Here is a 9,330-nt window from a genome sequence, read left to right as displayed (position 1 = left end):
GAGGCACGTGGCAAGCGGAAGCCAGACTGAAGTGGGGAGCTCCTGCCCCGCGCTGGGATCCCAGGGGGTCGCCACGCAGCCCCCCCACCCGCCCAGCAGCTATGGTGCCAGGTGTCCCCAGAGTCACCGTCGCAGGTGTCCCCAGAGTTAGGGTCAGGCCTGCTGACGGGCATGCTGGTGCCAGCACAGCCGATGCCAGGTGCGACCAAGGCGGTCATGTTTGAAAAGCGGAGAGACGGATGGAGAGGAAAAGAGAGTCAGGCACAGGGACGGATCTGCCGGAGGCGTTTTCCTCCCACCAGAAGACCCTGGGGGGGGGTCCCCTTCCTCAGGGCCTCTGCCCCGATCAGGGAGGTGAAGTCGGTCCCACCCGGGGCTCTAGGGCTGGTGATTCCTGGGAACCCGGAGAGGGAGAGAGAGAGAGAGAGAGAGAGAGAGAGAGAGAGACAGCACGGTGGGGGAGGGGCAGAGAGAGAGGCAGAGAGAGAATCCCAAGCAGGCTCCACACTGTCAGCGCAGAGCCCGATGCGATGCGGGTGGGGCCCAAACCCACGAACCGTGAGAGCATGACCTGAGCGGAAGCCAAGAGCCCGACGAGAGCCTGACGCCTGACGCGTAAGGGACGGGGCCACCCAGGAGCCCCTGCCCTCGCTTTGTTACGCATCAGCGCATCTTTCCATCCCTCCGCTCACCCACTGACGTGTTTCAAAGGGAGTTGCTGGCATGAAGATGCTTCACCCCCAGACACTTTACCTGCCGATCGTTAACCGGAGGTCAACACTGGTTAGCGGTTCTTCTCAAAGGTGACGCATACATACCGCGTCACGGACAGGTGTAAAATCTACTGTCGCTGGCAAGCAGCGAGCCTCGTGTAGCTCAGGCCCCTCCAAGACGCGGAGCATTGCCAGCTAAGCCTGCCCTCGTTCCTTCCAGTCGTTTCCGCCCGCTGTTTTCTACAGCAGCTACTGTTCTGGTCTTTTCCACCTTTGCTTAGTTTTGCCTGTTCTAGAACTTCACGTAAACGGAGTCACACAGCATGTGTTTTTCGGTGGTGGTGTGGGGCGGGGGGGGGGGGGGGGGCTTCTTTTGCTGAGCGTATTTATTTTGACATCCATGCATGTTGTTGCCTAGACTCATGGGTCATTCTTTCTACTGCTAAATAGTATGCCACCGTGTAAAATACTCCATTTGCTTACCCGTTTCATCTGCGCACCCGTTCCTTTGAGATGTTCTCAGTTCGGGGCGATTCTGAATAAAACTACTGTGAACATTTGTGCACGAGTCTTTGTGTGGACATATGTTTGCATTTCTGTCGAGTAAATACTTAGGAGTAGAATTACTGGTCTTCTGTCTTTTATGCAATCAAATTAAAAAAAAAAAAGAAAGAAAGGGGGAGTGCCTGTGTGGCTCAGTCGGTTGAGCATCCGACTTTGGCTGAGGTCATGATCCCACAGGTCATGAGTTTGAGCTCCGCATCAGGCTCTCTGCGGTCAGCGCAGAGCCCGCTTTGGATTTTCCGTCTCCTTCTCTCTCTGCCCCTCCCCCACTAGTTTTCTCTCTCTCTCTCTCTCTCTCTCAAAAAATAAACATTAAAAAAAAAGAAAGAAAAAGAAAAGAGTGTAGGTAACCAAGTTGCAGAAACTTTGCTCAATCGCCATCCTGTTGTCAGAGAAGCTGCCCCCCTCCGCCCTGGACAGTCCTCTGTGGGCTGTGGAGGAATGCCTGGCATTGAGACAGGCCTGGTTCAAATCCTGGCTCTGCCACTTGTAAACCGTGTGACCTTATGCGAGTTTTGAACCTCTCTGAACCTTAGTTCCTCCTCTGTAAACTGGATACAACAATGGCAGTCACTGGGTAGTTGCTGGGGAGCCCTACATTCCCCACAGAAGGGCGATGACATGCCCAGCCCAGGACTTGGCCCCACTGTGGGTGATGGCCAGCACAAGGCCCTTCTCCCCGCTTATTTAATTCAATTTATTCAACTCATATTTCAAGACCCAGTGTCTTCTCATTGAAGCCTTTCCTGAAAGTCTGCATACAATGAAAAGTGCAGACACTCACAGAATACTTAGCAGGAACCGCCTGACTCTACACGCCATGCAAACGGTAGGTCATTTTGTTCTCTCGATAACACCGTAACACAGTTTATCATCATGCCTATTTTATAGGCACAGAGAGATTCAGTGATTTGCCCAAAGTCACACAGCAAGTAAATGGTGAACCCGCTCAGTGTAGCAGATCTCTATGGGTTGGCCTATTCTAGATATTTCCACATAAATGCAATCATACAATATGTGGCCTGTTGTGTCTGGCTTCCTCTATTCATATAACGCTTTCATCTTCTTCTTCTTTTTAATGTTTATTTTGAGAGCGCAAGAGAGCGCATGAGCAGGGGAGGGGCAGAGAGGGGGGCGGGGGCTAGAGAATCCCAAGCAGGCTCCACACTGTCAGTGCAGAGCCCAACGCAGGGCTTGAACCCGTGAACCGCGAGGTCACGACCTGAGCCAAAATGAAGAATCGAACGTTTAACCAACTGAGCCACCCAGGCGGCCTTCCGCAGGATTCTTTCCAGGTGCATCCACGTTGCAACATGTGTCTGTATTTCATTCTTTCTCACGGTCAGGCAGTAGTGCGTTGAATGGATAGACGCCATCGTGTCAATCCGAGCATCTATCGATGGACATCTGGGCTGTTTCCACCTTGTGGCTACTGTGATAAGTGCTGCTACGAACATCTGTGCCCAAGCTTTTCTCTGAACTCCTGTTTTGAATTCTCCTGGGCATATACCGCGGCGCGGATTTGCTGGTCCCGTGCTAATTCTGTGTTTAACTTGTTGAGGAGCTGCCGAGCCGTGAGCTGGTGTTGAATGCTCTCGGGTTGTAGCTGAAGATGTGGAGGACGAAGCGGAGGAGGGTTTTGCAATGCCGCGGGCCTCTTACTGAATGGGACACGGCGAAACGGCGTCACGAAGCTTTCGCAACCGTCTCCGCTCTGCCAAGGCCCTTTCCACGCCGGCCATCCTGTCAGAGCCAGCTTGGGAAACCGAGCCTCCCTCCCCTTGCACCCCTGAGACCCAGGGCACATGTTCGTCCTCCTAGCGGGGCAGCCCTCTGGCCCTTCAGGGGTCCCCTCCAGAGACGGGGTGAGGATGTCTGTACCCCTTCTGGCTGAGTCCCACACACGGGCCAGGCCAGGGTGTTTGGAAGTGAGTGGGGGGCGTCCTGGGTCCCCAGGCAATGCCAAGAACGTCAGGGTCCCCCCCCACCCCCCGCAACAGGTCCACGCCTGCCCTGCCCCCCCCCCACCCCCCCCACGGTCAGACCTGGGAATGCAGCCAAAAGCCAGCAGACGGTGCTCAGCAGAACCGGAAGAAAGAAGGCCGGGGAGCCTGAAAGTTCAGTCGCCGAACGCACACGGCACGTGAACTGTGTGTCAGGGAGACAGTGTTGAGCAAAACAGGTGAAGTCCCTGCGTCATCTTTGGGGCCTGGTGCAAAACGAAACTGCGGGGCCCCTTGCTCAAGATGGGGGCAGCAGAGGCCCTTCTAACTGTACACAGGTCGCGGGCCCTTGAGGCCGACGCCGGTCCCTGCCCCGCAGAGAGGGGCGCATTGCTACCCAGGGCAGGGGGATCAGGGGCGTGGGGCCTGAGCCAGGACCGCCCGTGGAAATGGCAGCAAGAATGTGGCGCAAGAGGAGACTTAGGAGAGCAGGTCCAGCTCCCACCTTGGAAGGGGGGAGATGGTGGTGGACAGAGGGGCTTGAAACTCCTGCAGCTGTGTGGGGCCGTGACTTCTTGCAGAAGGTTCTCGGGAGGGGGTGGGCAGAGTGCCTGGTGCAATTCTCGAAGGAGCCAGGTTGTTTTCTTCTGCCAGAGCCTGGGTGTGCAAAGCCCTGCCCCTGCATGGACACGTGCAGGGGAAGAAACCAGCAAGACTGGTCGGCCCTGCCAGTAAAATAAGAAACAGATGCCATGAGTCCCCGGGGCTCCCACAGCAGCCCAACAGTTTGGCTCACATCCTGCAAAACAGCTTTGCAGAGCTGACGCTCTGACCTGTTGGCGGCTTCTAAGCGCACAAAGACGGATTCCTTGGGGCCGCACAGTTCTGTCTCTGGTTGGATTTCCTGGTTACAAAATGTGGTGAAATACACATGACGTGAAATGTACCGTTTCAACTATCATCATGTGCACGGTTCATTGGCATTCAGTACACGTACAGTGTTGTGCACCCAGCACCCCTATCTGGTTCTCATACATCTCCAGCACCCCGAAAGGGAACTCCACACCCATCAGCAGCCTCCCCCTCTCCATCCTCCAGCCCCTGTCCCCATGGATGTGCCTATTCTGGACGCTTTGTACAAATGGAGTCCTTCCGTATCTGGCTGGGTTTCCAGTGGGCCCGGCTTCCATTTGTTGAGCAACCATGCCTCAGCCGTGTGTGGCTACGCATTTCCACCCACGCTGTCTCCTTTTGTCCTCACGACAACCCCAATGGCAGGCACGTCTTACAAGAGGAGAGCGCCAGGCTTCGGGGAATCAGCTCCGATAGCCAGGTGCCGCCACTCCAGGCCAGGTCTGTCCCCTCTGAAGCGCTCCCCAGGACGCTCTCCCCCTCTTCAGAGCTCAAGGAGGGTAAGAGGTTGGGGTGAGCCCACAAAGCCGCGTCAGCTTCTCTGTCTACAAAATGGGGCCAAGAGCCCTCCGCCTGTGTTTCTCAGGTCCTGGCGGGGTCCCAGGCTCTGATTGATGTGAGGATGCTCTGCGAGCCAAGGGGCACCCTGTCCCGATGGGTGTCATCATCACGGATTAAGAGGGCCTCCATTCCTGCTCAGATCAAGGCTCTGTCCACACTGAGTGGACAGACAAAGCCGCTGATCCTTCGGGGAGGAGGAGCTCATCTAGAACATCCCGGGTGGAGGTGCAGCAAGGGTACAGGCTTCTGCTGTGACGTGAACGCCCATCTGAGGGATGAACCTAATAAACACTCAAGACATGGCTCCTGGAGAGGAAGGAGGGAACAATGAGGGGACAGGGCTCCCTCACCCTGGGCCAGGACCTCCCACACACAGACATCTTGGATTTTGTACAAGTTGCACATAGTATCTATTCGACAATTAACTGTTTTAAAAATATAGACCACACGGGAACACTTGGGTGGCTCAGTCGGTTAAGCGTCCCACTTTGGCTCAGGTCATGATCTCACGGTTCGTGGGTTCGAGCCCCGCACTGGACTCTGTGCCGACAGCTCAGAGCCTGAAGCCTGCTTCAGATTCTGTGTGTCTCTCTCTGCACCCCTCCCCTGCACACACTCTGTCTCTGTCTCAAAAAAGAATAAACTTTTTTTAATGTTTATTTTTACTTTTGAGAGAGAGAGAGAGAGGGACAGAGCGCAAGTAGAGGAGGGGCAGAGAGAGAGGGAGGCACAGAATCTGAAGCAGGCTCCAGGCTCGCGAGCTGTCAGCACAAAGCTCGACGCGGGGCTCGAACTCACAAACCGTGAGATCATGACCTGAGCCGAAGTCGGACGCCCGACTGACTAGCTGCCCAGGCACCCCATCAAAAATGAATAAACATTAGAAAAAAAAAAAAAAGACCACACAGAAACTCGTACACAAATGTTCATGGCAGCATTATTCACAATAAAAGAGCCCAAAGGTGGAAGGAACCCAAACGTCCATCAGCGTCTGAATGGGTCAACAAAATGGGGTCCATCCATACAATGGGATATCCTTAAAAAGGAAAGAACTTCTGTCACATGCTACCCAGTGGATGAAACTTGAATTCATTATGCCCAGTGAAAGAAGCCAGGCATAGAAACCTGCATCCTGCACGATTCCATTCATAGGAAATGTGCAACACAGGCAAATCCATAGCAACAGAAGGCAGATGAGCTGTTGTCAGGGGCCGGGGGGGGGGGGGACAGGGGGGACAGGGTGATGGCTAATGTGAGCAGGGTTTCTTTTGGGGGTGAAGCAAATGTAAAACTGACTAGTGATGGCTGCACAAGTCTGTGAATAGCCTGCCCATTACTGCATTGTGCACGTTAGGTGGGTGAATTGCATGGCATGTGAATTATATCTTAATAGCGCTGTTTAAAGAATAAATCAAAGACTTGCTAATGAGTCCGCCTCTGCACCCACTTTATTCCTGACAGTGGGTGGTTTACAGCCATCCCCTTTCCTCCCTCAATCCCCCCCCCCCTTCACTTATTTGCTCCACACGGACCTTCTTAGATGCCTGATCCAAGGTGGAGAGACCCCCACTAAGCACCAAGCCCTCGCGAGGGCCCCGAGCCCAGGCCGCCCACACCCACCGCACAGGGTGACCTCTCACAGACCCGGGTGGCAGTGTCCCTGTCCAGTGGCCCGGCTGGTTCAGAGAAAGGGCTTTCACTTTGAGGTGTGTGTCCCAAACAACACAAGGAGAACCACATCAGAGCTCAAAGGGGTCCAACACCCCCATTTTACGGCCAGAAAAGGCCACGTGGTGCAGTACTGGGGGGGGTAGCAGAGCTGGGCACATGGGGCCTGTTGACTCCAGAAGCAGACGGCCTCAGGGAGCTCCAGACCGCCTCTGCCTCTCACCGCCCCCTCCCTTCTTCTCCCCTACTTCTCCACTCCAGCTCTGAGCAGGATTCAATTCAGAGTCATCCTGAGCCCACTGCAGGGTGGGGGTGGGGTTGAGGCAGGGGCGCCTGGGTGGCTCAGTCAGTTGAGCGTCCGGCTTTGGCTCAGGTCATGATCTCACGGTCCATGAGTTCGAGCCCCGCATCGGGCTCTGTGCTGACAGCTCAGAGCCTGGAGCCTGCTTTGGATTCTGTGTCTCCCTCTCTCTCTGCTCCTCCCCTGCTCATGCTCCGTCTCTCTCTCTCTCTCAAAAATAAACAAACATTAAAAAATTAAAAAAAAAAAAAAGAATTACCTCTCCTTAGCACCATTTGCATCTTAGCAGGGAAACCGGAAGGAGGCTCTAAGGCAGAAGGAGTTCCCTACAGACGCTTCTTCCCAGTAAACACTCTTGTTTGGTCAGCAAGGTGGGGGACGGTACTAGAATCCTCCATTGGTCCGCCTCAAATACTAAATCACTGGCCAAAACTAAGCTCCCCAAGGGATCTTTTGTTCCCAGAACTCATGGCAGCTGGAGGAGAAGAACACTGCCTCGCCCCTCAGGGATCCTGGCCCAGTACCTCATGGTGTCCTGGACACAGAAACAGTTTCTAGCCCAAGGACGTGGCGGCGGGCGGAGGGGTGGCCGGGACAGGTGTCAAAGCCCCAGAAGGGTGAGGAGGGCAGTGGCTGAGTAGGATGTGGTTCAGCTCAGGGGACCCGATGAGTAGCGTGGGAGGGCCTTGGGAGGCAGGTGCCTCATTGTTGGAGGAGAGGGTTAGGGATACGGAAAGGGACAAACCCGATGAACCCTGAGATGCTGGCTTTGAGGGGTAGGGCTACCTGCCACCCCAAACCTCCCGCTTTGGCAGAAGGATTATTTTGAGCCGAAGGCAATCGAGAAGCAGATATTAAAAAGCTCTCTGCCCTCCCCCATTTGCTTAAAAGTAGTACGCAAATTTGCCAAGGTGCCCTCTCCCCTCTCTATGAGGAAGGACCCGAGTCCACCACCAGAGACAACTCTAGATCCTTATCGGTCCAGGGAAGGCACCAGAGGAATCTACATGATAGACCTTGCCCACTAGGCCTTATCTTCTATTTGGTCTCCCATGTATTTACCTTCCCACAGTTCGCTGCCCCCGAAGTTCAAAGTCCTTGTCCTTTGTCTTGTCACTTCTCCGAAAATGTATTGTCCTTTTGTGCACATGCCTATGGGCAGAGTTCCACCCCTTTTTGTAGTAAACTGATTTTTCTCTTGTTCCTCTGTCTTTTGTCAGTCTAATTTACAGGGTCCCGCTGGAAAACCTAAGAGGGTAGAGGGGGAAAAAACCCATTAAATTTCCCCTACACTTGGAAATGAAGGTCTCCATGAAAACTGAAGGTTTTCAATATACATAGGTACATATAGGAATAAATATCCAGATATTATTAACGGGGAAGCAAACAGAATAGAGCCCCTTGGGCTAAGCCCCACGGTCAGTGAACCAAGACTCAATACCTAACTCAACCGTAGCTTTAGCCTCCACCACAAAAGTAATCTTTGGCCAGTCAATCTGGGATTACTTAGTGTTTATGTGGTTCTATTTCTGGGCCCTCTATTCCGCTGATGATTGTCTTAAGCCACCAAGTTTGGGGTCACTTGTCACACAGTAGATCATTGTGAGACCGATCGTCCTGACTTCGGCTTCCTGAGAGCACCTTCCGAGTCCGCTGCCGGCACCCAAGCCCTTGTCTCACTTCCGCCTTTGGAGGAAACTCCAGCCAAGACAAGCAGGTCACTGAGGACTTAGGGACAACCTGACGTCCCACACCTGAGGATTTGAGAACATGGCGTCAGGGTCGTTCCACCGAATCTAATACAACAGTGAACTACAAGAGCTAAGACCACCTCAACCAGCTGGAAGAGGTCTCCCAAACCTAATGCGAAATGGAAAAAAGCAAGCTACGGAAGGATAAGTCCAGCGGGAAGCTCTTTATAAGTTGCAAGTAAACACACGAAGCGATATGAGGTGACCTTTACGGACATGTACACACGACACATAGGAGCACAGAAGCACTCACAAGAATAAGAAACGCCAGAGCCCCAGTAGTGGTCTCATCCAGGCACAGAGGGAGCAGGGGAGGGGCTGGGAGGGCCACAGAGGGGCCCCCACTGGATTTCATTTCTTTTTTTTTTTTTTAATTTTTTTTTTTTCAACGTTTATTTATTTTTGGGACAGAGAGAGACAGAGCATGAACGGGGGAGGGGCAGAGAGAGGGGGAGACACAGAATCGGAAACAGGCTCCAGGCTCTGAGCCATCAGCCCAGAGCCCGACGCGGGGCTCGAACTCACGGACCGCGAGATCGTGACCTGGCTGAAGTCGGACGCTTAACCGACTGCGCCACCCAGGCGCCCCTGGATTTCATTTCTTTATGACAAACTGAAGCAAATAGGAAGATAAAACTTGTTGGTGAGCACGCAGGTGCTTGTCACGTTATCTTGTGTTCTCCGGCTCCTGAAAGTGTCTCGTCTTGCTTCAGCCAGGGTGAACGGGTTTCTGCTACCGGCCCAGCTCAGAGCAGTAGCCAGGACGAGCCTGACTCACGTTCCCCAGAAATGCTCCTCAGGCCTCCGGCCAAGTCACAGGAAGCAAGGCAAGAGGCCTCCGCGCACACACGCGATCGCTCTGCCCAGCGTCGACTGCCTCCCACTCAGTGCCTGCTATATCTGCAACCCTCCAGAGC

Source organism: Felis catus, chromosome E1 (assembly GCF_018350175.1).
Source record: "Felis catus isolate Fca126 chromosome E1, F.catus_Fca126_mat1.0, whole genome shotgun sequence".
Lineage (NCBI taxonomy): Eukaryota > Metazoa > Chordata > Mammalia > Carnivora > Felidae > Felis > Felis catus.
This window is presented reverse-complemented; position numbering follows the sequence as displayed.